Source organism: Notamacropus eugenii, chromosome 5, assembly GCF_028372415.1.
Source record: "Notamacropus eugenii isolate mMacEug1 chromosome 5, mMacEug1.pri_v2, whole genome shotgun sequence".
Taxonomy (NCBI): domain Eukaryota; kingdom Metazoa; phylum Chordata; class Mammalia; order Diprotodontia; family Macropodidae; genus Notamacropus; species Notamacropus eugenii.
In genome coordinates this window covers 159,848,978-159,876,685 of record NC_092876.1, presented here as the reverse complement: position 1 = coordinate 159,876,685, position 27,708 = coordinate 159,848,978, and the positions used below count along the sequence as shown (strand labels likewise).

The window sequence follows — 27,708 nt, the reverse complement described above, 5'->3', positions numbered from 1 at the left end:
CCTTGTAGTTTTGCTATCTTTTTAATGGTATCAGGCTCAGAATTCCACTGGTTATGAAAAGAGTTTATTAGTCAACTTTTAGAATTAATGTCATGTACCCACTAAAAATGACTATACTCAACAGAGCTTGTAGGAAGAATTTTAAAATCTTTTGATTTTAATATTAACATGACATTTCTTCCCAGTGAAGACTGAGCTCCTTTATTTTCTACAATATTGTGAAAATAATTTTAAACAGTTTTTAAATGCTTGTGCTTTTTTATAATCTTAGAGATACTTTTATGTGACAACATATTTGTACATATCGTGAAATGAAGCAAAATCTCATCTATTCAGAAACCTTGGTGTTTGTTTCCTTCATAAGTACACACACACACACACACATGTATATGTATATGTGTATATGCATGTATATATACATACATATGCATATAAATTCATATACACATATATTTGTGTACATATCCATATATACACATTTATATATTTGTGCATGCATATGTGCTTTTTTGTATGATCACACACTTATGTTTATGAGATCATATGCATATTATATGATAATGAATACACTGTTAATGACAATTGTTAAATATTTCTGTTGTGCTTAATGTTTTACAAAATACATAAATCCTTTATATACCTTAAGTCACTTGCTCTTAAAAATAGCCATGAAATGTATGAGCTAGTACCCTCATTTTTCAGATAAGGGAACTGAGGAAGGTAGATGTTAAATGATTAATTTGTCTATGCTTCTCCCCCCTCCCATACTTGCATAATAGATTTTTTTTCATACAAGTTTAGGCATTAGTGTATGTGTCCATTAAATTCAACAACTTCAACTTTCAGAAGTATTTATGAATTGACTGACTACGTGCCAGGCAGCATACAATTTGCTAGGGATAAAATGACCAAAAAAAATATGAACTGTGCCCTCAAGGAACTTCTATTCTAATTTAGAAAAACAACATGCATAGATATAATTTAATTCATCATATATCCATTTGTCTCATAGCTTGCCACTTCTAATTCCTAAGATTACACAGTAAGAGTTTTATTCTAGAAATTGATGCCAGGATAGTCATTCTTGTGCTCATTATTCTTCTTACCAGGGACTTACTCAGGGAAATTTCTGAATATAGATCATGTCTAGATTCCCATACATGTAGGTAAAGGGGGTCCCTAGATATCATCTAAGAGCTCAAAGTAATAAATTCAGTCATTGTGTATAAGACAAACTTTATTACACCTGACAGAAAATAGATAAAAAAAAAAACAAAAAAACAAAGGAATCACAGGAGTCTATAAAGATATATCAAAATCTCATGGAGAATTTGTGGTAATCCACAGGCAATTAATGAAATTCAATTCCCTGTGTATCCTATTGTTACTATCATGACTCAGGGTCTATTTGAGTCCAGAACAGTACAGACTTGTCTTATACAAAAGTATTCACAGAACTAGGAGAAAACAAAGTCAAGGACTTTTGTGTCCTGACTTTAGTGCATCATTGGTCTTCTGGATCTGACAACAATGTGTATCTTTCTCTTCTCTCCCAGAAAGGCATACTTCAGAGGAAATTGCCATTCAGGGCTACATTCCAGGACTCCTGATTTACAGTTGACTCTGAAGCAACTTCCATGGGAGGTAATAATTTGCAAACTCTCCATTTGAACTATGTGGGTAAACATATATATTGAATCTTAGTAGTTTTTACTTAACAAACCATGCTATTGAGTCCTACTTTTTCATAGATTGTCATCCAAAATGTTCACTCTGTCTTCTATATTTACATCATCTATGAGTTTGATAAGTATACTTTCTATACATTCGTTTAAGACATTAACAACCATTCTGAACAGTATAGTAGCAAGGGGAGATCTCTTGAATAATTCATTCAGTATCATACTCCAGGTTGATATAGATCCATTAATAACCAGAAATCTTACTTTTTTCATTCAACCAGTTTGAATCTACCTCTCCACATTTTCATGTAGCCTGCTGCAACCTCATCCCTTTGTTCTTTAAAATTCCAAAGAATTGAAGGGACCCACCTCTGTCTACACTTAGAAATCACTTTCTCCTTTTCTCTTTACAAAAACAGGGACCACATTATCTTGCATATTATAATATATGATGTCTCTTGTTCACCATCATTTTTTAAAGTTCACTGATGAGTGATGAGACTCAATTATATTTTCCATTTCTTTCCATACTTTTGTCTGTGGTAAGCTTTTTTCTGGTATTCTGAACTCAATGGGCAAAATTTAATAATTCTTTCTAAATGTTTTGTATCAATGTACTGGTTCAAAAATTTGTCCTGCTTTTAAAATTGAATAGAATTATTCCTGAGAGATAAATGGAAACAAAAATAACACAATAGTCCTAGTTCCTTGATATCTCACCTGTCTGTCTTCTTTACTCTATTTCTATTATTCAGACTATAAACAGGCACTCAAATTCACCTGTCTGTACAAGCAAAATGCCTAAATGCTTCTTCTTACCTTCCATGTTTTCAATCTTACAATTCCTGTCTCATAACCATGTAAAACTTATCTTCTATAGGCACATTCTTACGATATCATCCCCAAGAACAAAGGTCTTTAGTGATTTGTTTAACAAGTAATACCAAACGTCTTTGGCTACCACACAAAATTCCTGCAGTTTGCAATGGAGGAACCTTTCTAGCCTCATTTAATATATCTTCATTTGATAAGCTGTAAATTTCAATCTAACTATACAATAACCACACTCTTCCCCACCTCTATCTTTTTACTAAAATTGCTGGTTATGCATGACATATCATCCTTATTTCTCATTCTAACTGTTGAATTCTTTCAAGGTTATCTCAGAGGAAATGTCCACTGCAAAGATACTTGTTCTTATCAGTTCCAAAATGATCTATAAGCCACAAAAGCTCACATATGACAATATAATTTAATATATTTTATCAGATAATATTGTCATTAACTTCATCAGATAGTTTTTTTCTATATTATACACTTCATGAAAACATGAAAATTGTTTTACCTGAACATTTAATTTCTCTTAGTACTTAACATAGGGTTCCACTCCTAATAGGTACTTAACAAAGTATTTATAAGAAAGTATTAATAAATGTATTTTAAATTCATTAGAATTAAATACCACTTTTTGGTTGAAGAGGGATTTTGTAGAAAAATTGATGGATTTTCATTATGACTATGAATTAGTGCATTGTGCCATAATACAATGATGGTGTCATTGTCTATTGAGTGGTATAGGACTGTTTGATTGTGCTTAATGGACTATATTGATTTTCTGAATTCCCAGATATTTTGAAAATGATTTTCCTGCCTCTGCTTTCATTTACACCTATCATGTATTGCTAGTAATGTGCTACCTATAACTCTTCTTACACATTTTTTCCAATCTGCTATGGTATGTGAGACCATAAAACCACATTTTAAGAATTTTGGTCTAAAATAGTGCCAGTGGTTAATATCTACAAAACATGAGTTAATGTGTTTAAAGTGCTTTCCCCACAAATTCCCTGCAATTTATTTAAGATCATTGTTACCCCTATTTAGGAAATGAGAAATATTCTCCTAAGAGAAGACAAGTGCCTCATCCATGCTAACATATTTAGTAAAAGTCAAAACCAAAGTTTGAGTCAAGACTGTTGAATTCACATGCAACACATAATTCCTTATGCAAGAGTTTTCAAGCATACAGAACCAGTTTAATATGTAATTTAGAAATATTTCATGATATAAATAAGATACATTAAAACACAGGCAATATTAATATACAGTATTCTAATTCACTATGTGACACACAAACATCGTTATATATGGTTTAGTGGCTTCATTTCTATTTTATTTTGACATCAGTGTTCTATGCTATTAAGGGTAAATCAGGTTAGAATGAGGACTTGAAGGTTTAACCAGGGAAATTATAGAAGAATTAACACATGGACTTTGTGGCAGATTTTTTTTTTCAGTATTTGCCTTTAGATTGTACAATGCTATTGCTTTAGGGGTTGGGGAAACATTAAGGAAAGCAAGAGATATTTTGATACTGATAACATTACAGTGCTGAATTTAATGTCAGAATGCCTCATCAATTTTCAACTCTATTAATTCCTACTTTTATGACCATAAACATGTTAACCTAATTGGGTCTTGTTTTCCTGATGTGTAAAATGTTTTGATTCCAAATATATGCAGTATGATTGTTGTTTTCATTACATTTTTACTTAAGTAAAATTTTACTATGACATTTAGACGCATTTTACTATGTAAATAATAAATCAACAAGTGAAATATCAAAGTGATCCTTACTCTACTTCCATATGTTCTCTTTTTCAAAATAGTATTTAAATAAACTATAAGTATATCACTATGTAGGGTAGGAAATGAATATAATTTGCAATGGTACAAGACATAAAGGAATTTTTAGTTTGGATGACTTTTTCATTTTTTGTTTTTGTTTGTCCCTCCCCCCTCTTTTTTTAGCGAAATTACCATGGAAGCAATTCACCAACTGACTGCTTAAAAATAACTAAATATTGATGTCACAAATATACAGAACAAAAGTACTTTATCTTAAAAGTAGTCATAAAATTAAAAAAATTAGAATATCTTCATATATGATCTTATTCTAAGTTCTTATTTAACCTTCTTAATTTTGATGAGTGATTTTAATAAGCCTGCAGAAATAAGCCGCATTAACTTCTAGTTAGAGAATTTATCCCATTGTAGTTAAGTTCTAGCCTCTCCTGGATTACTGTCTTTTTGGGGAAGAGGGCAATCTACATCTCAATGAAACCATGAAATACACTATTCAGGTTTACCAAAAACAGGCTATGGTAGAGAGCTCTGACAAAAGTTAATAAATTGGAGAAGGAAATGGCAAACTCCTTCAGTTTGTCTACCAAGAAATCCTCTTGGACCATATTAAAATGTATGATACTGGAAGATAAATCCCTAAGCTCTAGAAGATGGCAACAATGCAGGTTCATGAAGGGGCAGACACAACTGAATGCCTGGACAAGAAGTTGAATTCTAAATGTTGATTATCAGTGATAATATTGTTAATTTACCCTTGACTGTTTACTTAGTTGTCTAGCAGTCAGTACTTTAATGCCAGAGTCTTCAAAAATATGACTAGACAAAGGAAAATTAGCATTAAGTACTGTCACCATTAACTTGATGGGAGTGAAGAGGGAACCGATAGAAATTAGTGATAGGAAGAAAATGAAATCTCCTTGATGGTTCTTAATTATCTGTTTCTGTGCAGCCTAATGGATTTGTTTTCCACATTAATGGAAGTGAAGTGACAGATACAGAGTATAGTCTGTAGACAAATCAGGAGAATTAAGCATACAATTTATCTGACACACTAATGGTGGAAAGTATATTTTTCTAGTCAAGCTCATTTTATTTTATTTATTTTTTTCAAATCCTAAAACATGATCACCTTCTCTTATTCATGGTTCCTAATGTGACTTTACAGTATGACTAGAGTTGGAAGTAAAAAAAGAGTCAAGAATTCTTTATCTCTACCTGATTTTGCACACATATATGCTAGCTTATAATCTATGCGATGGGAGAGAGGGAAGTAGGTGCCAAAGACATGAAAGGAGCTGCCAGAAATTCTTTTATAGATAAATTATACATCCAGTAAATGTGTCAAAAGAGTGGAAAGATGAAAACACAAAGGGAAGAAGGAAGTGAATATAAAAAGAAAAAAAGGAGGTGAATGAAGAATAAAGTATGCAATGAGGAATTGGAAATCATATGCTACAAAAACTAGCATAAACACACACACAGATACACACAGACACAGACACACACAGACATACACACACACACACGCACACATATATATGCATAATAATTTTGATGAATCTATGGTCTCACCAATATGAGTACTTTCCTTATTAATGTCAATGACAGCTAATTTACTCCTTTTCATCCTGTAGGATTCCTGCCCATGTCTTTCCTTAATCCTTTAAAGATGAAAGACCCAAAAGGTTGGGAGTCTTCTTGTAAGTAAAAAGAAAATATTTTGGAGAGGTGGAGCCAAGATAGAGTGAGAGCAGCTACTCACCTAACCTCATAGACCAACTCCTTCAGATACCTGTAAAAAGAGAATGTAACTGGATTTTGGAGGGCCAGAATCCAATAGGAGACTGACTGTGGCAGATTCACAGCCCAGGACATATTGGAAGGTCGATGGGAAGGACCCATTGGATGGTGCTGAAGGAGCACACAGTGCACAGAGTACAGGCTGTAACAAGACATCCCTGGCATGGCAGGGCTCGGCCCAAAGGCCCAGGATGTCTGAGACAGTGGCTGCACTGCAGAATCTTGGGCATATCAGCCTAGGACAGTAGTCCTGCAGAACTGAGTGAGTGAGAGGAGTGGAGCACCAGGTATCTGCAGCAGCTGCTTCTGAGACTATCAGTCCATAGATTAATTGTTTGTAAGTCACCAACTTGAACTCCTGGTAGCCAAGATGGGGAGTGATCAGCAAATGCTCCCTCCTCCCCTTGTTGACCTTGAAATGTCCAAAAAATATTCCCCAGAAAAATCCTGCAACAGTGAGATCAGCCTAAGGGTAAACCAGCCTCTTAGCACTTGAGGCTAGGAAAATCGTTAAGCAGGGCTTCTCTTGCTGGTGCTAAAAGGGACCAGTTCAGGTCCAGAGCTATCTCAGAGAGCCCCACCTCAGCAAACTGGGAGGAGATCTGAAGACCCAGAGGGGTGGAGGCCACAACTTCCAACACCAGGACCCCAGGTGTGCCTCAGCACCCCAAAGGAATTGGGAAGACACTAGGGCAGCCAGGACCACCAAATTCTGAGCTTTCCTATGCTTTAACTCAGCAGAGGAGACCTGGTATAGCCAGACCACCCCTTCCCCACACTTAACACAGCTAGCTCCAGGGCAACTCTGGTGAAACCCAAAAAGATTTCACCTGGCCTCTGCTTTCTCACACCAGGCAGCTCTGCGTCAGGTAAGCTGCAGCATTTTAGCTTCTGGCTGAAAGAATCAGATGCCACAACACACATAGCCTCAAGGTCAAGGTATAAGAACAGTAGGACATAACCCCTTGTTCCCTAGATGCAGATATCTACTTTAAAAGCCAGGAAAAAGGTGATCATCATCATCATGAGTAAGAAGCAAAGCAGAAAAGAAAAGATCATACAATCTTTCTATGGGGACAAGGACAAAAGCAGGAATACCAGAGTGGTCAGCAATGAGGCTGTACTACCATCTGAAAATTCAGAATGGAATAAGAACTGGTTTGAAGCACAAAGAGCATTCCTGAAAGAGCAGAAGAAGGATTTTAACAGCCAAATTAAAGAAATAGAAGAAAAATTGGACAATGATTTTAAAAATATGAGAAAAGAAATCATAGAAGAATCAAAAAGGAAAATTGGACAAATTAAAAAGGGAGCAAAAAAACCTGAGATATAGTTTCCTTTCTTACCTCTTTTGATTAGATCTATTTCTGTTTTTTGTTTTGTCTGAAATTAGAATTGCTTCCCCCGCTTTTTTACATCAACTGAAGCACAATACATTTTTCCCCAGCCTTTTATCTTTACCCTTTGTGTATCTCCCCCTTTCACATGTGTTTCGTGTAAACAAAGTATTATTAGATTTTGGTTTTTAATCCATTCTCGTATTCGTCTCCGTGTTATGGGAGAGTTCATCCCATTCATATTCACAGTTATGATTACTATTTTTGTCTTTCCCTTAATCCCCTTCCCCTTGTTTATGCTTTTTGTTCTCCTTTCTCCCTTCCGCTCCCCAATAGAGTTTTAAATTTTGATCACTGCCTCCCTCAGTCTTCATTCCCTTCTTTCAGCCCTCCTCTGTTATAATCCCCTTTTCCCTTACTACTCTTCCCTCCCTTTTAGCCTCCCCTCCCTTTTCTTTCCCCCTTCTCTATTGCCTTTAGAGCTAGTTATATTTCTCTACTTAACTGAGTTTGCTGTAATCTCGTTGAATCCAGACAGCTGAGAGTACCTCTCAAACAATACTCATCTCCCTCCCCTCTTTCCCTCTGCTGTAATTTAGTTTTGTACCTCTTCTTGTGATGGATTTATTATTTTTTCTGCCTCCTCCTTTTCACATCTCCTATTAAAATCCCTTCGCACCCTTAAATCACATTTGTTATTGTTACATCATTTACTTTACACATACTCCTTTTATCTATTAATATCCCTTTGACATTTCATAATAAAGATACAATTCTCAAGATTAATAAGTATCATCTTCCCTTAGAGGGATGTAAACAGTTTGCCCATATTTTGTAACAAGTTTTTCCCCCCTGTTTACCCTTTTATGCCTCTCTTGAGACCTGCATTTGAAGATCAAATTTTCTGTTGAGTTCTGTCCTTTTCATCAGGAAGGTCTGAAAATCCTTTATTTGATTGAATGTCCATGTGCTTGGGACTATAACTAAGGAATAATTACCCAGCAAAGTCGAGCATAATATTTCAGTCAAGGAGGTTCACATTCAATGATTAAAAGATTGAAGGTATTGGAATATGATATTTTGTAAGCAAAGGAACTGGAGCTACAACCAAGGAATATTCTAATTCCGTCCATCTTTTAATGTAGAAACTTTAAGTTCCTGTGTGATTCTGACTGTAGCTCCTCAGTATTTGAATTGTTTCATTCTGTTTTCCTACAATAGTTTTTCCTTCACTTGATATTTCTGAAATTTGGCAACAATATTCCTTGGTGTTTTTAGTTTGGGGTCGCTTTCAGGAGGTGAATTCTTTTGGTGACTATTTTGCCTTCTGCATCTAGGACTTCTAGGTAGTTTTTCTTGATGATTTCTTGGAAGATATTTTCCAGGTTCTTTTTTTCATCATGGCTTTCTTGTGGATGAATAATTCTTAGATTTTTCCCTCTTGTATCTATTTTCCAGGTCAGTTGTTTTTTCAACTAGATATTTTACATTTTCTTCTGTGCTTTCCTTCTTTAGATTCTGTTTGATTGATTCTTGATGTCTCATGGAGTCATTTGCTTCTAATTTCCCAATTCTAATATTTAGCAAATTATTTTCTTCAGTTAACGTTCACGTCCCCTTTCCATCTGTCCAATTGTTCCTTTTAAGGAGTGTTTTCCTCTCGTTAGTTTTTGTGCTTCCTTTTCCATTTGTCCAATTCTCCTTTTAAAATTCTTTTGTGATTTCTTTTGTTCATATTTTTTAAATCATAGGCCAGTTTTTCTTTTATTTCTCTAATTTGGCTTTCAAAATCCTTCTTCAGCTCTTCCAAGAATGCTTTTTTTGCTTCAGAACCAGTTCAGATTCCTTTCTGAAGTTTCAGATGGGAGTACATTCTCAATGCTGACCTCTTTGGTATTTGTGCTTTGGTCCTTGTCGCCAGAGAAGGATTCTATGGTCTTTTGTTTTCTGCTTTGCTTCTTTTTCATGAGGATGATGATCATCCTTTTTTTGGCTTTTAAATTTGTTTTCTGCTTCTGTGGCACTGGAGGCTCTGTCCCAGAGTTGTTGTGCCTTGAACTTGAGGCTTTTTGTGTTTTGGTTTCTGATTCTTTCAGCTAGAAGGTAAAATGCTGAAGCTTACCCTGGTGCTGAGGTGGGTGGTGTGAGAAAGCAAAGATCAGGTGAAGTCTTTCTGGGTTTCCCTGGAGCTAGCTGTGTTAGGTGTGGGGGAGGGGTGGTTTTGTTATACCAAGTCTCCTCTGCTTTGCTACAGCATAGGCATGCTCAGTGGTTAGTTATTCAGCCTGCCCTAGTGTTTTTCCGATTCCCCTGGGGTCCTGAAGCACTCCTGGGGTCCTGGTGTTTGCGAATTCATGCTCTGCTGCCCTGGGTCTCTGGATTTCCTCCCACTTTGCTGAAGTGGAGCTTTCTGAACAGTTCTGGTTCTGCCCTAGTCCCCTTCAGCCACAGCATCAGGGGCTCTATTTAGCAATTTTCCTGCCCTTACATGCTAAGAGATTTTTATCATTTGGTTGATCCCTTTGTTCCAGAATTTTGTTGGGGAAATATTTTATGGATCTCTCAAGGTCAACAAGGGGAAGGAGGCAGTGTTTCCTGATCACTCTGCCATCTTCGCTCTTGGAAGTTCAGGTAGGTGACTTACTGACATTTAATCTGAGGACTGATAGTCTCAGGATCAGCTGATGCAGATACCTGGAGCTCCACAACTCTCACTCTGTTCCACTGGACTACCATCCTGGGTTGATATGTCTGAGATTATGCAGTGCAGCCACTACCTCAGAGTGCCAGGGGCTTCCTGCTTGCCCCTGCTGGGGCAGGAACCTGTTGGTACAGCCTGTGAGTTGTATGCTGTATGCTCCTCCTGGCCCTCGTAATGGATCCTTCCCATTGATCTGGGCTGTGATTCTGCCATACTTTGTCTTCTATTGGATTCTTCCCCCCCAAAATCCAGATCAGAGTCTCTTTTTAAAGGTATTTGAAGGAGTTTATCTGTGATTTTTTGTGAGGAGTTGCTCTGACACCTCCATCTTGGCCCTCAACCTAATTCTGATTTCTTTTTTTTTAGTGAGCGGTTAATGAAATGTCAGACTCCCAGGAATTTGTTTAAAAAAACTGAACTTAATAGAAGATTTGACATATAAAATGCAAGAGAAGCTTAGTGTATATATCAAAGCCTAATGACAAGGATTTAGTAATGAAAGACTGTTTACCTTTTATATGAAGAAATGTAAAACATGTGTCTTAGATTACTATTAGCAATTGGGTAGTTCACAAAAAAAAAAATTGGAAACGTAGGCACGATATGATTTTAAAAAGTAATACCACTTAACAACATGTAAAAAGTAATTATTTTAAAGAAGTGAGGTGTGAAAGGAAGAATGGACACAGAGGAATTAGGTGGAGGAGTTCTAGGAAACTACTTTCATGGGAAATGGGTTAAAGAGGTAACAATACATATTTATCTAGAAGGGTATAAAGATCTTCTAAGTTCAGAAATAAATAAAAATCTAAGAGGGTGAGGGAGATAAGAAAGGGTGTCTTTTTTTGAGGTGAGGGTTAAAGAATAGGATAAGTAATGTAATTTATGGATGTTTAGATTAAAGGGAATGGAAGGATAAGGGAGAAAACCTTGGAGGGGTGTAGGCTAAGAAATAGAAGTGCAAGGTAGTGGATAAGAGTAAAGTAGAGGAGTCAGGAGTAATACAAAGTAAAGAAACACACAAACATAAAATAAAGTTCAGGAGTAGAATTTATTAGGGGAAAAAAACGGGGATAGTGATCATGGTATCAGGAAAAATTTAAACTAAACTATATTTAATCAAAAGAAAAAATAAGGAAACTGCAGTATATGTCAGTCATATTAATCTGTAATATTTTAGACTATTTAAAATAACTGAACAGTATAATGTTGGAATATTTGTGTGGTATGGAAAATGATGAGTTGGTGCACTGAGAAAAATATGGAAAGACTCAGACTTACTAAGGAAAAGGTTAACCACCCTCAGGGAAACAAAGGACAAATAAGTATAGTATGGTCCTACATAGATGCATATGAATATATATGTCTATACAAGTATGATTATAGATATCTAAGGATATGTATTATATGTATATGTTTATACATGCATGTATACATGCATATGTATATATGTCCATGCCTTTTGTGTGCATATGTGTATACATGTATGTTTGTGTGTGTTCACATAAATGTATCTACCTGTATGTATGTTGGTATGTATTTGTGCTTGATGTTAGCCGTCTTGGGGGAAAAAATGAACCAAGTAAAAAGTACATAATAGAGAGCAAAAGAAAATTTACAAGGAAGAAAAGAAAAGATGGACAGCTCTGAGCACAACGTATAGTATTAATTATATAAGCTTTCTTGAAATGGAAATTTATTGCTGTATATTTTGAATACTCATGTTCTTCTCTGCACATGGCAATGCTTTTTTCTTTTCTTATTTTGCATTTAAATTTTAACATTTAAGTTCATAACATTTCTTTTTCTTGTTTCATATTTGCTTTAGTATTTAAGTTTAAAATGAATAATAAATAAATAAAATAAAGTATATTTTAAAGAAAATGTAATCCATTTCATATAGTTTTTCCCCACCACATATTGCACATAAGAAGACTGAGGCTAAAAGAAATTGTGATTTTTACACAAGTAGTAAGTATCTGAGCCAAGAATAAGCTCATGTCTTCTGACTGCAAGTACAGTATTGTTTCCACTGTAACTACTTCTCAAATTAGTAGATGAAATAGAGGCCCATGGACAACTATGTGGTGTAGTGGGTAAAATGCCAGACCTGGATCCAGGATGACTCATCTTTCTGAATTGAAATCTAAGCTCATATCTTGCCTCTAGTCACATACTATCTGTGTAATCCTGGGCAAATCCTTAATCCTCTTTGCCTCAATTTTCTCATCTGTAAAAAAAATCTTAAATGACAAAATATCCCAATGTCTTTGCCAAGGAAACATCTAATGGAGTTATGAAGAGTCAGACTCAAATTAAATGATTGGACAACAAAAAAGAGTCCCATAATCATACATTTACAGTCTCAGAAAATAAATATAAGACTAATTTCTATAATTTATACCTCTATTATCTATAATTATCTATATTTCTTATTAACTAAACACTTTGAACAGCTAATTAAAAAAAGGTTTGTCATATTCAATACTGATATGGTTATACTTGTTATTTTCAACAATAGTGTTTTCCAAATTTTGCGTGCCTTTCATTTCCTTTATCAATATTCTTTACTTATTCAATGAAAGCAAATTAGAATTTTCTGTCAGCAATTTAAAGAATTATAGGAAGATACTAGAGCTTCTGTAAATACTGTCGCTATTCAGATCAATCATCAATACCTAATGATCTTTTGACAAACACTATTTCCATTCAATTATTCATCCTATTGGTTTAATAATATTTCATATCTCTGAGTATGCCATGATATTTCCACAGATTTCAAATTATAATAAAGGTCAAAAAGTGAATTGATAGACATTACAGAAATGCATATACTTTTAAAATAAAAATCATGAATATGATTCTTGAAAATAATCAATGAACCTATATACATGTCTATCTGTTATGTATATATGTATATGTACATAGCCACAGACTTTGAAAACAATCAAGCCTCTACAATACATGAAAATATCATATGCTCTATGTAATGAGATATATTAAAGGAAGCAGTGGGATATTAAATGAGATTCAATCTTGGACTCAAGAAACCATGCTAAAATATTGCTCTGGCACAAATTAGTTGCATGAACATGGCTTAATTCACAACTTCACAGTACCCTACACAAATTTCTAAGTTCATATTATTTATTAATATCTCAAAAATTTGCATGGTATATATGGATGTACATATGTATAATGTATATATAAATGGATGTGAACGTCTAATACATATATAAATTCATAAATTATGTACATACACATACATGCACACAATGTCATAGTTATACTGGAATTGGAGGGCCTAATATGGAAATCCTCCTCTTTCAAGACAAATCATCTATTTTGAAAAAATATAATCTTAGATGATAGTTGAAGTTACTTATTCAAACTCATATTGCCTTATGCACCATAAACTGTTTTCATAGCAGATATTATATATAATAATATGTTCTACATATGTTCCATTTCATGTAATGGTGATATTGGATCACCACATGCTTTTAAAAATAATCCTAAAAGTTTTCTCTTCAATTTTGACTTTCAGCTTGTATTGTTCTGTTTTTACAATATTCTGAAATTTGCTCTGCTTGAGGTCTATAGTCACCAATTAGCACCACTTAGCAGCTGTGAAATAGGAAAATCTCTTGTTGTTATCTTCCTATGGCTTAATTCAAATGCTAATTTCTCTCTATGTACTGCTCATACATTCACCAAAACACCAGGTATGATCTGTGAGAATGAAAGAGATTAGACATTTCCCTCCGTGTATTTAAAAAGAAAAATAAAATTCAATTGATTATCAAGATTTCTATGTTGGAACATCATGGAAATATTATATGATGGAATTCACTATTAGTGTTATGACGTGTTTAAACCTATTTGAAAAGCATAAAGAAAGCTACTGATTTATCAACAAGCATGTATTAGGAACTTCTTATATGATAGTCACTCTACTATGCATTTGGAATACAAAGAGGAAAAAAACAGCAAAACAAATAAGAATCCATTTCTGCCTCATGGAGCTTATATTCTAGTAGGGGAGACTATGTGTTTTTGAATAGATACATATTATTTACATACAGAGTGGAACATAAGACTTAAGGTGGAAAGGTCCTTCACAGTTAAGTAGTCTGGTCTTCTAGTTTCAGAGATGAGGAAGCTGAGACATATAATAGTGAGTTGCTTAAGATCATACAAATTATAAATATCATAGGTAAAATTGAACTCAGGTGCTCTGATTCCAGAACTACTACTTTTTATATTGTATTATACAGCTTCAGGACAAATAGATTATGACCCTAACAATAAGACATTTAGTTAAACATGAATATAAAAAAAAAAAAAAACTAGTGAAAACAACAACAAAACCTGGCCTTTTAGTGAGATGTATCGTATGGAGTTTATGTATTGTTTAGGGGTGTGGGTGGTGAGAGATACACCCAGAAAGAGCAAAAAGCAAAGAAGAAGAATATGAATGCTACTAAAATTCTTAGTAAACACACATATCAGGGACTTTACTTCCCGTAAATCTCTCTTTAAAATTCATAAAAATTATAACACTTGTTATGTAGCTCCTGCAGTGCCAAGCAATCTTCAAAACAAAGAAGAGACAAAACTGAGAAATGGCACCCAGAGAAGAAAGCAGGATAGATTTAACTAATAATTAAATTAATGGAAGAAAATGGCATGCATTTTAAGTTACATTTTGTAAAATATATTTCATTTGGTGCACTTCAGAGCCTTCTCAGGGAAACAGAAAACTGCTATTCTATCTGTGTTTCATTTTAGAAGACTGCAAATTCCTTCATTCTTGGCTCCATAAATAAATAACAACTGAAATAAAAAATTTGGTCAATATAATCTCTTTTGAATGTTGCACTACTGATTTCATTATGACTTACTTCTTCATTTATGACCTGGAGAAACAAGAGATCTGGATGGATGAAATATAAAGTGGAGGACTTCAGCCTTTGCACTTAAGGATCTTGAGGCACTTTCTGCTTAACTAAGATGGTTGTATTACAATCAATCCAACTCCAAACTCCAAGCTTCTAATCTAACTTTCCTCAATGTTTTCAACTAGGTGTGTTTGCATCAAATAATTGACTAGTCAATGGCTCTTTCCACTGGATAGATCCTAATTTGCTTTCCTAAAATATTTATATTTTAGTGGCAAGCAGGTTTCTGTGCCCTTGTAAATTGTCTTCAACAAAAAACAGCATCCAAAAAATATTTTTGGAGAGACAGGGGTACAGAATGCATAGTGTCATTGGTTTTGGAATCTAGCAACAAAGATCCATTTTGTCAATATATATATATCTGTAACTTATGATCTGAGGTATCTGACTGGGGTCCTGAAAGGTAAGTGATATGCTGATGATTACAGAAATAGTTTATACATGATGCAGGAATAGTACCCAAATTTTACTAGGTCTGAGACTAGCTATCTATCTACTCACTATCCCATGCTGTCTCTCATTTATTCTAAAGCAAATCTAATGATAATTCTCTTCTCTGTATCACTTTAAGGTTTGTATGACAGTTGCTTTATTACCATATTTTATATTCATTTTAAAATATTGACTTGCTATGAAATCCATTAATTCAGATGATGATACTTAGTGTTTGCATAGTTCGCAAATAAGTCCTTGTATTTTTTCCTATTACTATCACTAGGATATAACTACTTGTCACACAAGGGGGAAAATGTACTAATGTATATTATATAGAGTTTGATATGTTCTAAATATACGAACCTGAACAAGTCATTTAATATCACATAACTCTAGGTAACTGTAATGCTAATTAGAAAGTTAAAGATCTTCTCCACCCATTAATGGGCCTGCCCATGAATGGGAATTTGATTAGGGGAGATTTGTAGGAAGACCCACACCTTTTGTTAATGAGACACTGGTTCATAAGGGTTGTGATGACTTCTGACGCTGAAAGGTGTATAAAGACTCTGAGGTGAGGTTTTACATTGTGGTTTAGTTTTTGGAAGGTTTGTGTGCTAGATGAGAATCTGGAAAGACACTAAGGAGCCCCCTGGCTTTGAAAAACTAAATGCTGGTGCTTACCTCTCTGGTAACTATGTATATATGATCAGGCAGTTACATCTGTCTGTTGATTTGTGATGTATGTATTGCTTACTATCAGAGAGTTTGGAAGTGCTGTCTGTTGATTTAGATTTTGCTGTAGTTTCTCTGAAGTTCAGGGTGTTGACTTTTCCCCTGAACTAAGTGAATGATGCATGTGTTTGATTAAAGTGATTGTTGACCCTTCAAAAGTTGTTTTCTTTTTAGAAATGCACATCTAAGAACCTGTGATTGCAGGCCCTCCTGTGTATGTTGAGTGGTTTGTTTTTATATTAATTCAAGGACTAAGCTAATTGTCTAAATTGGTAGAGGGAAATTAAGGTTATACTTTTTTTTTTAACTTTGTTTATTTCTTTTTCTTTGTTTTTAATAACTGGAAGTTCTTTATATCAATGAAGTCATGAACCCCAAGCACAAAAGAGGAAGTCAAACTTACTACTTTTCAACTTTATGGCTATCAATATGGCATGTGATTTGAAGATGGATTGTAATTAAGAACAATTTGAGGAAGGAAGAGAACTAAGTAGGCTACTTCTCCAATCAAGTAATGAGCTAAAAGAAGATCTACATTAGCTTGGCAGTTGTGTGAGTGGAGAAATGTATAGAACAGATGTCATGAAGGGACAAACAACAACACGTGGTAATTGACTGGATATGAATGATGATTGAAAATGAAATGTTTAGAGAGACAGAGAGCATTTGAGATTAGGCATGATGGATTGTGTTATCTTAACAATATCAGAGAAATTAGGAAGAGAGAAAGTAATTCATAAATGGAACATAATGGATTATATTTTAGACATATTGAGTTTGGGATATCTAAGGAAATTTTAGTTTGAGAAGTCTAATAAGCAGTAAGCAATGGAATACTGAGAGTGATGAGTGAAGTTAGGAATAGATAAACAGATTTAAGAATTAAATGCTTGGTAATAAGTATTGAACCTATGGAAATTGGTAAACTCACATAATGAAATAGTGTAGAGAGAGAAAAGAAGGTGAAGGAGCAAATTCAATGGGAATGGGAATGACCTAGATTACGATCTAACAAAAGGATGAAAGAATTTGTCGGACAGGTAGGATGAGACCCAGGAGAGATCAGTGCCATGAAAATCTAGACAGGAGAGGGTATCAAGAACAATAGAGTTATCAACAGGCTGCAACTACAATGAAGATCGAGAAAAGGCTATTATTACATCTGAAAAGTAAGAAGCCATTCATAACTCTGTGGAAAGCCGGTAAAGTTCACTGATCTGGTTGGAAGTCAGATTTTAAAGGGTTTAAAGAAAGTGAAAGGAAAGGAAGTACCTTCTCAAGGAGATTAGCTATGGATACAATGTCATACTTTAGATGAAATGTAGGGGATTAATGGTCAAATCAATTGAGAGATTTTTAATGATGAGGGAGGACATCACAAAAGCCTGGAGGCAGTTGGGAAGCAACTAGTAAAAAGGGAGAGATTGAATATTAGTGAAAGAGTAGGAATAACAATGGAAGCAATCTGCTGGAGAAGGTTGCATGGACTAGTGGACAGAGTGACCTCTCTGTAAGTCATTTCAATTTTTTCATGAGTCAAGTATGAGTCAAGACCCCTGCTGAAATGATTGGGGAGGGGTTGCATTAGATGCTTGAGAAGAGATGATAAATTTAGACTAATGGCTCTGGTGAGTAGTAGGGTTAATGTATTGTGCAGATGTAAAATAATTGTTTTGCTTCAGTGAGGGCTCACTTAATATTATCTAACAAATATCTAATGATCTTAGTCATTAGGTTTTCTGTGGTTTTCTCCAGAACAAAGCAGAGGAAGACGAATAGAAGTAAAGACAGTGAAAGGTGAGGAAAAACCAAGCCTGGGTCTTGTCAAAGAATAATTGATAAAAGATAAAGGAGTAAGGGACTTGAGAGAAAATAAGTTTTGATTTGAACTGGTTGAATGAGGTGAAGAGATAGAGAATGAAGTAGAAAAGAAAGATTAGAGGTTACAGGGAAGATAAAAAAAAAATGGGTTCATATGATCTTGACAAAGACAAACCCATTAAATGGTATGCTGAAGTAAAGCCTTCTTATTGACTTGACATTTTGTTAATTGTGCTATATTCCCTTTCATTCAATCCAGTGAAAAGTATGTTGAACAGAAATGAATCAAGGGTAACCATTCTGGAATTCTTTGACAAAGCCTTTCAGGATATCCATGAAGGCAATGTTGACTAATTCTTAGAGGGATGAAATATGATTAGATGGATTCAAAAAAGCTGACAAAATCAAGACAGTATGTATAATCTCATTTGATCCTCACAAAATCTTTCACAGTTAACCAGACAAAGCATGATCATTATCATTATACAGATAAGGAAATTCAGATAGAGGTACTTGTCAAAAGTTACCTAGGTAGTCAGTAGTAAAGTAAAGGATATGTACATTTCCTCACCCTAAATCTTTTCACTACAATGAGAAAGCAGTTAGAGGAGATTAGAAGTCACCCTACTTAAGGTCAGAAAACCAGCATTCAGCATCTGATCATATAGTCTCTGACTCTGGACAAGGTACTCAATCTTTCTTAGCCTCTCTTTCCTCAATTATAAAATAAGAATTAAATCAATATAATAAAACATCTATCTTATAGTTTTATTCAAGAGAATAAAACAATAATTTATGAAGGGCCTGCTATGTGCCAGGCCATGTACTTAGCGCTGACAATAGATTCAAGGGCAAAAAAAATTTAATAAAGGCAAGTCTAGTCTAGTGCTGGAAGACAACATAAACACAACTGAGTACACGCAAAATACAAAATATACAAAAGATAACATCATACCTTAAGGGACTTAATTGTTTAAGACAAATGAGTTAGTTGGAAGTGTCTCCCTGGCCTGGTGGATTCATTTAGTTCAAGCTGGATAGAATCATTAGAACATTAGATATGGTCTCAACCCTAGTTTAATTCCTTGCCAATTCAGTTGGTTGAAATACATTTTATTCATTCCCTTTCTCCTGGTCATTCAAAGCATTCTAGGTCTAACTAGTGAAGGTTGCTCTTGCATTAGAAAGATAAATGAGAAGACATCCTGATGTCATCATTAAAGTTTCAGATAAGCAAATTCCTATGCCTATCAATCTATACTTACATATTATTATGTGATGTTTTATTCATAGGTTCAGATATATATATCTAGATACCCTTACATACAATGTGAAATTTCCCCTCCAGAATTTATGACTTTAAATAATGTTAATCCCCTCTATGAGAATTTGGATATTGGCAGTACTTTGCATTTGCACTGTTACTAGAATTCTAATAAAAATGCAAAGAAGCATTAAACAGAATCTTAATACATATTTTTCAAATATTATATTAAATGGAAATACGTTAGCTTAAGTTTTAATCCAAAGAGCTGTAAAAATAACATTGGCTTTTATTACTGTTGGTTGTTTTATTATTTTTTATGGAGTGCACCTATTTCAATACAGGAAAACTGAGAACAGGTGTGTGCATTAAATGTGACTGGCTCACCTGAGGATTGTTGCATAGGATGCTACCCTACTATTCAAAGCTTCTTTTCAGATTAGAGTGACAAGTAGCTTCAAAGCTATATATTCAAAGAAGAAGGTTTATGCTAATATATATGTCATTAGCATTGAATCTTGTCTTTCTTAAAGGTTAACATAGAAGTTTCACATTGGATAGGATCTCTTGGTGAGCTAAAGGGAGTCCTTCAGAGCTTCACTGTAGAATATAGCTTTATATAGTAGCATTCTGTTTATCAGGGGATGATACTGATTTCAAAATGTTAATTGCCCGAAGTATGCAAAAAAAGGAATGTTATAAAGTAGATCTCACCTAAAATTCAAAATTGAAACATGGATCCCAAGGATCATAGAAAGAACATCATGTAATTACTATTATTCACAATGTCCTTTTCCTAGAGGATAAGAGCTCTCTGTTTGGTTAAAATATCTTCAAATTTTATGAAATCAGGTTTATTTTTGGTGGTAAGGTTATCATTTAACTAAGCTATGAATAATGAAAGAGAAAGAGAGAATGAGAGAGAGAGAGAGAGAGAGAGAGAGAGAGAGAGAGACTGTTGTTATGCTTTGAATAGGTATTTATTCCTGCCCACACCTTTGAGCTCCCATAGTGCTTGGGTTTGCTTATCCTATACAGAAATTAAAACCAACTGTCAATGAAATTACTGGTAAACAAGTCTAAATGAATTAGCAAGCTTCCTGAAAGGCAGACAGGAGACATATCCCAGCAAGTCCAAACAACCTCCAACATCTTAACCTTTATATAGGCAGTGGGTACATATGTGAGTTGGCTATGATAGGATGATATAAAAAAATAAATAAAGGGGTGAGAAGGAGGGATTCATTGTAAAAGGGAAGGGAGAAGTAGAATGGGGTAAATGATCTCTCATAAAAGAAGTACACAAGAGTTTTAAAAGTGAAGAGGTGGTCAGTGCTTGAATCTTATTCTCATTTACATTGACTCAAAGACAGAAAAATACATACACAATTATTTTGATATTAACAGGCAGCTTTCTGATGAAGAAATAAAAGTTGTCTGTAGTCATATGAAACAATGTTCTAAACCACTATTAATTAGGGGAATGCAAATTTAAGCAATTTTGAGGTACAAAGTGACACCTATCAGACATGGAAAAATTGAGACCATAATGCATTATTGATAGGCCTGTGAACTGATACAACTGTTTTAGAGAATAATTGGAATTATGCCAAAAAGACTATAAAACTGTGCTTACTTTTGAACAAGCAATAGCACTACTAGGTCTTTATTGCAAATAAAATTTTAAAAAAGGAAAATGATTTGTATTACAAAAACATTCATTGCAGTACTTTTTGTGGAAGCAAAGAATTGAAAAGTGAGAGAATTCCCATTGATGGGAAATGGCTAAACAATGTTTGTGTTGGAATACTACAGAGCAATACAAAATGATAAAACAGGTGGCAGAATCAAGATGGCAGAAGAAAAAGATGGACCTGCTCTAACTCTTCCCCAACAGCTATAAAATACCTGCAAAAATGACTATAAACAAATTTTAGAGCAGCAGAAGCCACAAAAGACAGAGTGAAAGAGATTTCCAACCCACAACAGCCTGGAACAGCAATAGGAAAGATCTATTGCACCAGGCTCAGATCAGAACAGTCCAGTGAAGGCCATGTTGTAAGGCATGGACAGGACTGGAGCAGGCTTCAGGACTTGGGAATCATGGGTAGCAGCTGCAGTTCCCAGATTTCTTAACCCACAAAAACCAAAGAGAGCTTCAAAGGTCAGTAAGAAATCTTTCACCTGGGTAAGAAGGGAGTTCACTCGGTCCCCACCTCCAGCCCCAGGGCAGCAGCCACTGCAGCAGCAGATTCCATCTGTGGAGCCCTCAGCCTAAAGACCCTGGGCAAATGGAGCAGCCATTTCTGGATCTCAGTCCTGAGTTGGGGTTCCGGAGTGAGGATGAGCATTGACTTGGTGGAGTTGATGGAAGCTCTGACGGGAGAATTCTACTCACAGATCATGGATATAAAAGAGTGTTCGTGGTTGCTCACATAACAGAGCACAGGCCACTCGGGAAACAAACTCATTTCCCTTGATTGTGCAACCATGGAGGAAGTGAGAACTTACAGGTCCCTAGAGTAACCCTCCATTTGACAAAGGACTCAAAAGTCAAGTAACTGTCTGGGAAAATGCCCCCAAAAGGGAAAAAGATGAGACAAAAAGGAAGTGAAAAGTTATTATCATCCATCCTTTCAGATGAGGAAGAACAAAGCATATCAGAGGAAAACATCAAAGTCAAAGTTTCTACATCCACAAATTCCAAAAAAAATATATGCAATTTTCTAAGGTGATGGGAGAGCTCAAAAAGGATTTTGAAAATCCAGTAAGAGAAGTGGAGGAAAAATTGGGAAGAGAAAAAAATAGCAATGCAAGAAAATCATGAAAAGCATATCAACAGCTTGCTAAAGGAGACTGGAAAAGAATACTAAAGAAAATAAAACCTTTAAAAATAGAATGACCCAAACAGCACAAGAAGTCCAAAAATCCAACGAAGATAAGAATGCTTTAAAAAGTAGAATAAGGAGGTTTAAAAGTGCACTTGAGAAAATACTTCTTTAAAAATTAGAATGGATTTTGTTTTTCTGGTTCTGGGAGCCAAGATGGTGGAGTGATCTCGACTTGTTATCTCCCTCCCCTTGTTGACCTTGATGAGCCCAGAAAATATCTGCCCTGTAAAAACTCTGCAAAAGTTGGAGCAGCAGAAGGGGTAAACAGACTATTAGCCTGTGAGCCTAGAAAGATCACTAAGGAGGGTTCCTCTTGCTGTGGCCAAAGGGGACCAGTGCAGGATCACAGCTTTCTCAGATGTCCCCACCTCGAAAAACCAGGAGGAGATCCTGAGCCCCACAAATTTGAAGTCAGTAACTGCCAACACCAGGACCCCAAGGATGCCTCAGCACCCCAGGAGAATCAAGGAGGCACTAGAGCAAATGGGATCACCAACCACTAAGCTTGCCTATTATCGAGCTCAGCAGAGGAGACCCCTGGTGTCCAGACAAACCCTCCCCAACACTTAATGAGAAAGTCCCAGGGTACCTGCTGGAAAACCCAAAAAGGCATCACCTGGCCTCTGTTTTCCAACACCAGCCAGCTCAGCACCAGGGAAGCTGAAGCATTTCAGCTTCTAGCTGAAAGAACCAGAGACCACAACACACAAAGTCTCAAGGTTTAGGCACAAGAACTGTGGGGCAGAGCTTCCTGTGCCACAGACACAGAGATCTACTTTAAAAGCCAGGAGAATTGTGATTATCATGAGTAAGACGCACAGCAGAAAAGAAAAGACCATAGAATCTTTCTATGGGGACAAGGACCAAAACACAAATACCAAAGAGGTCAGCATTGGGATTGTACTCCCATCAGAAACTTCAGAAGGAAATAGGAACTCGTCTGGGGCACTAAGAGCCTTCTTGAAAGAGCTGAGCAATGATTTAATTTAATTTTTTATTACTTTTTTAAAAAATTATATTTTATTTGTTTTTAGCGTTCTACAATAACTTCTGTATTTCTTAGATTTTTCCCCTCACCACCTCTCCTTCCCCCCTACCTCCACACTCCCTCGCTGAGATAGCATACAGCTTTATATAGGTTCTATACATACATTTCTATTAAATACATTTTCACCTTAGTCATGTTGCATAGAAGAATTAAAATGACGGGGAGAAATCATAAAACAAACCACAACGTAATACAAAAGAAAATAATCTGCTTCATTTTGCAATCAAATTCCACAATTCTTTCTCAAGACGTGGTAGGCAATTTGCTTTAGGAGTCCACTGGATATGTTTTTAAGTCCTTGCATTGCAATGAAGTTCTAAGTCTACCAGAAAAAATCCTTTCACACTGTGGTTGTTGCTGTGTATAAAGTTCTCCTGGTTCTGCTCCTTTGGCTCAATATAAATTCATATAAGTCTTCCCAGGTCTCTCTGAAGTCTTCCTGTTCATCATTTCTTCTAGCAAAATAGTATTCCATTACATTCTTATGCCACAGTGTGTTCAGACATTCCCCAATTCATGGAAATCCCTTTGATTCCCAGTTTTTGGCCACGAAAAAGAGAGCTGTTATAAATATTTTTTGTATTTTTGGAACCTTTTATCATTTTGATGATCTCTTGGGGATATAGTCCTAAAAGCATTATTGCTGGATGAAAGGGTATGCACACTTTTGTAGCTCTTTGGGCATAGTTCCAAATTGCTATCCTGAATGGTTTCATCAGCTCACAGCTCCACCAATATATTAGTATTCCAAATCTCCCACATCTTCTCCAACATATAACATCTTCCTGTTTTGTTATGTTAGCCAATCTGATAGGTGTGACGTGGTATCTCAGAGTTGTTTTGATTTGCATCTCTCTAATCAGTAGTGATTTAGAGCATTTATTCATATGACTATACATAGCTTTAATTTTCTCCCTTTGAAAACTGCCTGTTCATATCCTTTGACCATTGATCAAATGGGGAATGACTTGTATTCTTGTACATTTGACTCAGTTCTCTATATATTTTAGAAATGAGGCCTTATCACAGATGCTAGTTGGAAAAATTCTTTCCCAGTTTTCTGCTTCCCTCCTAATCTTGGTTGCATTGGGTTTGGTTGTGCAAAAACTTTTCAGTTTAATGTAATCCAAATAATCATTTTGCGCTTCATGAAGTTTTCATGTACCCATTTGAATTTTATTCTTGTGTTTGGTCTCAGGCATAGATCTAGGCCTAGTTTCCAACACACTGTTATCCAGTTTTCCCAGCAATTTTTGTTGAACAGTGAGTTCTTATCCCAGAAGTTGGCGTCCTTGAGTTTGTCAAACAGGGGATTGCAATATTCATTAACTACTGTGCCTTGAGTTCCTAACCGCTACCACTGGTCTATCCTTCTCTTTCTTAGCCAGTACCACGTGGTTTTGATAACTTCTGCTTTATAATCCAATTTGAGATCTTGTAAAGCTAGGCCGCCTTCCCTAGCATTTCTTTTCATTACTTCTCTTGATATTCTGGAGCTTTTGTTCTTCCAGATGAATTTTGATATTATTTTTTCTGGCTTGAGAAAATGATTATCTGCTAGTTTGATTTGGTATGGGAGTGAATAAGGAAATTAAAGGTACAATTGTCATTTTTCTTGTATTGGCTTGGCCTATACATGAGCAACTGATGTTTTTGCACTTACTTTGATCTGAATTTATTTGCACAAAAAGTGTTTTGTAATTGTGTTCGTATATTCCCTGGATTTGTTTTGGCAGGTAGACTCCCAAATATTTTATAGTGTCTATTCTAGTTTTAAATGGGATTTCTCTTTCTATCTCTTGCTCTTGACCTTTGTTAGAAATGTACAGAAATGTAGAAGATTTGTTCGAGTTTATTTTGTAACCTGCAAATTTGCCAAATTTGTTTATTCTTTCAAGAAGTTTTTTACTTGAATCTCTGGCATTCTCTAAGAATATCTTCATATATTCTGCAAAGAGTGATAACTTAGTTTCTTCTTTGCCTATTCTAATTCCTTCAGTTTCTTTTTCTTTTCTTCTTGCTGCACCTAACATTTCTAGTACCATATTGAATACTAACAGTGATAATGGACATCCTTGTTTCATCTCTGATCTTATTGGTATTGCATCTAGCTTACCTCCATTTCATATAATGCTTCCTGAAGGATTTAGGTAGGTACTCCTTATTATTTTATGGAAAGTTCCATTTATTCCTATGCTCTCAAGTGTTTCAGTAGGTATGGGTGTTGTATTTTGTCCAAAGGTTTTCTGCACCTACTGAGATAGTCATGTGGTTTCCATTAGTTTTTTGTTGATATGATCAATAATGCTAATAGTTTTTCAAATACTGAACAAGACCTGCCTTCTTGGTATGAATCCTACCTGATCATAATATATTTTCTCATGAGCTGTTGCTGTATTCTTGCTAAAATATTATTCAAAATTTTTGCATCTATTTTCATTAGGGAAATTGGTCTATAATTTTCTTTCTCTGTTTTGGCTCTTCCTAGTTTAGGTATAAAACCATATTTGTATCATAAAAAGATTTGGGAAGGACTCTTTTTTCCCTAATTATCCCAAATAGTCTATGGAGTATTAGAATTAACTGTTCTTTAAATGTTTGATAGAATTCACTTGTAAGTCCATCCAGCCATGGACAATTTTTCCTAGGGAGTTCACTGATTGCTTGTTCAATATCTTTTTTTTCCGAGATAGGTTTATTGAAGTATTGAACTTCCTCTTCTGTTAATTTGGGAAATTGTTATTTTTTTTAAACTATCTTCCATCTCATTTAGATTGCCGAATTTATGGGTATACAGTTGGCCAAAGTAATTTCTTTTTGTTCTTTTAATTTCCTCCTCAGTGGAGATGAGTTCACCCTTTTCATTTTTGATATTGTTAATTTGGTTTCCTCCTTTCTTTTCTTAAATCAAATTGACCAAGTGTTTATCAATTTTATTGTTTTTTTTTCCATAAAACCATCTCTTACTTTTATTTATTGCTTCAATAGTTTTCTTAATTTCAATTTTATTAATCTCTCCTTTGGATTTCAGTATTTCTACTTTAGTACTTTCTTGAGGATTTTCAATTTGTTCTTTTTTTGATAAAGGTCTCATTTAATAATGATAATATCTATCATTTACATAGTGCTTTAAGGTTTGCAAAGCACTTTGAAGATATTATCTCTTTTGATCTTCACGAGAACTCTGAGAGGTAGGTGTTATTATTATCCTCGTTTTATAGATGAGGAAACTTAGACTCACAGAGGTCAAATGACTTGTCTAGGACCACATAGCTAGTGACTGAGACTGGATTTCAGCTCAATCTAAACTGAATTCTGGACTCCAGTCTCAGCACTCTATCTATTGTACCGCTTGACTGAGATAACAGGGCAAAGACGTCCAACTCCTGTCTTCTCCTTGCCTCCCCCGCAAAATTGCCCAGTATAGTGGATGAACCAGATTAAAGTAGAATTGGGAAATGTTTAACAAAACACAAAATAAAAATACAACATAGATGAAGTTAATTTGTGGTTTCCAAAATCATTATGTGGCTGATGAGGATCTATTTCTATTGGAGTCTGACACCAATGTTAGAGAAAACTGATTCAAATTTATAAGAATAAAAGCCACTTTCCAGTTGATAAGTACTCAAATGATAGGAGTCTGCCATGAATTTTCAAGGGAAGAAGCACAAGCTCTCCATAACCATATGAAAGTATATTCTAGTTTATGAATAATTAGTGAAATGCACATTCAAATAACTCAAATTGTAAATGTGACAAAAATGGAAAAGGACAAATACCAAAGGAGCTTTGGAAAAACAAGCACATCAATGCACTATTGGTGGTCCAGGCAATCCAAAAGGTAATTTGGAATCATGCCCCAGACATGATTCAATTGTCTATGCTCTTTGACCCAGCTATGCCTATGTCTACTATCCAGAGATCAAAGAAAAGAAGAGAAAGACCCAAATGTATAAAAATTGCTGTAGCAGCTCATTTTTGGTGGCAAAGAATGTGAAATTGAGGGGATGCCTATCAATTTGGGAATGGATAAATAAGTTATGTCATAGGAAACATGATGTAACATTCCTGTGCTATAAAAAAAAATGAAGCAGGGGATGATTGCAAGAGAAATTTGGAAAGACTTGTGTGACCTGACACAGAGGCAAGTGAGTAGAATCACAACAATTTCTGTAATAACAATATTAAAGGCTGCTTTCAAGACTTTGGAACTCTCATCAGCATAATGACCAATCACAATTCCAGAGTACACAAGATGATACATGTTATTGACCTCCTTAGAGAGGTGATAAAAGAGTGGAGAGCATGACTTTTTTTTTAAATCATGACCCCTGGGGGAATCTACATTGCTTGACTATATATATTTTTAATGGAGGTTTTGTTT

At 35.1% G+C, this 27,708-nt stretch overlaps 1 pseudogene; it reads right to left on the bottom strand.

The window, feature by feature from the left end:
* The window catches only part of LOC140507723 (myotubularin-related protein 9-like), a 42,783-nt pseudogene extending 32,582 nt beyond the window's left edge, over window positions 1-10,201 (bottom strand).
* Window positions 10,202-27,708: the final 17,507 nt, after the last annotated feature.